This window comes from Corvus brachyrhynchos, unplaced genomic scaffold (assembly GCF_000691975.1).
Source record: "Corvus brachyrhynchos isolate BGI_N302 unplaced genomic scaffold, ASM69197v1 scaffold280, whole genome shotgun sequence".
NCBI classification, from domain to species: Eukaryota; Metazoa; Chordata; class Aves; order Passeriformes; family Corvidae; genus Corvus; species Corvus brachyrhynchos.
In genome coordinates this window covers 724,276-726,167 of record NW_008236198.1, presented here as the reverse complement: position 1 = coordinate 726,167, position 1,892 = coordinate 724,276, and the positions used below count along the sequence as shown (strand labels likewise).

Below are 1,892 nucleotides of genomic sequence, written 5' to 3'. Positions count from 1 at the left end.
GGGGGTTCTGGATTTCAGCTATAGGAGGTTCTGGATTTTGGCCAAAGGGGGGTTCTGGATTTCAGCTATTGGAGGGTTTTGCATTTTGGCCACAGAAGCGTTCTGGGTTTTGGCCACAGGAGGGTTCTGGGTTTCAGCTGTGCGAGGTTCTGGGTTTTGGGCTGCAGCACGGTTCTGGGATTCGGCCAGGGGAGGGTTCTGGGTTTGGAGGGTCCCATTTTCTGTCCCCTGAGCACTGGTGACAAAAGCCTCCCGAGGAGCCGCAGGCTGGGTCATGCTTTCATTTATTCACTTCATATAAAAATCTCTTAAGAATGCATCTGAACACAATATAGAATACTATAACATACATCGTGTGAAACTCTGGGGAACAATAAAATAACCACCTGGAACAATGCAGTGTTCAACAGACAAACAAACCCATTGATCATGCACAACTGTGCTATTGTCATGAACTAATCAGTCACGAGTTGGACCAAAAAGCTTGAAACGTATTTTACAAACTGAGATTGACATCGCTCACGATGCCGGACAAGCTTTGTCAGAGGAAGTTTCACAGCACAATTATTACATCAGTTCACATTTTTTTTTGTCATAGAGATTCACATTGGGTTGTTCAGAAATTGGAACATTGTGACATTGAAAAGCCGGCCCGGGCGTGGGGAGTTCTTTGTTCGGTTCCCGCTCTCTGCGTTCCCAGCAAATTCCCAAATTTGCTGCCCTGGGATGCAGTGTTCCCTCCCCACGGGCGGCTGCCACCCGAATGCCCTTCCTGGGTTGTGTCTGTCTCTTCAGCTATGTTCAGGTTCTTGGACTTTATGCAATACAAAAGGTTACAAGAAAAAAAGGCAACTCTTATTCCGAGTTTTCTACCCCATTAACATCGCCGCCGACAGGCGATGCTAATTCATATAAATTAATAACTTACAAAACATTACAGTATGTACAGTAGGTAATAAATACACTGTTATAAACAGTAATGGAGGTGGTAGAGCTCGAGGCAGTGCAGGAGGAGGAGGAGGATGGTGGACCTAAACCTAGGGAACGTGGACAAGAGGCCAGAGAAACACAAATATCCGAGCGTGCAAATTCCAGGGAGCTGCCGAGGGGGAAGGCGTGTCACACGCTGCCTTGCCTCGCTTACTCAGGGATGGACTGAGCTGTGCCAGGGAAAAAAACCTGCCCTCTGTCCTGCTCCCCACAAACCCAAACCCCGGGGTGGAAAAAATCCTGCTGTTCCTAGCGAGGGAACGGTGCACAGCAGCACCAAGTGACTCCCAGTGGGTCACCAGGGGGATTGAGAACACGTTAAAGGTGCAGTAATGCAAAGCAGAGGGTTTCCCCTTCTGTTTAGTCTGTCAAAGTGATTAACTGCAATAAAGTGACAGGTATTGCCCATGGAAAAAAAGGAAGACTGCTTCTGGTAACAGGAAGAATCCAAAAAGGAGCCGTCAATTCTGAAACACTTTGTGTCGCTTTTGAACTACCAAACTCCGTGTGTTGGACTGAAAGACTCTTGAAAAGACATGAAAGTGTTTACAAAGAAGGCACACAGGTCTGCAGACAGGTGGTCGGGTGGACAGGTTGGATATGAGTTATTGATCAGTAGTTTCTATCAGTCTAACCGGTATAAACTCCAGAGCTAACAGTATAAAATCTCTCAGTTGTGTGTCACCGCCGCCTCAGGCCCGACCCAAGCCAGCTCCAGGACACCGTGATGCTCTTGGCTGACAAGGCTCAAACCACAACGCCAATCACCCGTGCATTTCCTGAGCAATCATTCCCTACCCCATCTGTAACCCTGACTCCAATCTCAAGTAGCTGGAGGATCTGTCACCCCCTGGCAGAGGCCTCAGACCCGGCCTAAGAGGCTGGCGGAGGGCCGCTTCAAA

General features: G+C 48.4%; 1 protein-coding gene across 1 annotated transcript in view; it reads right to left on the bottom strand.

The window, feature by feature from the left end:
• Positions 1 to 267: 267 nt before the first annotated feature.
• Positions 268 to 1,892, bottom strand: part of PDE4B (phosphodiesterase 4B) — a 23,867-nt gene continuing 22,242 nt past the window's right edge. The window contains exon 11 of the mRNA XM_017740832.1: positions 268 to 1,880. The gene's annotated coding sequence lies outside the window, so the exon portion shown is untranslated. The remainder of the gene's footprint in view (positions 1,881 to 1,892) is intronic.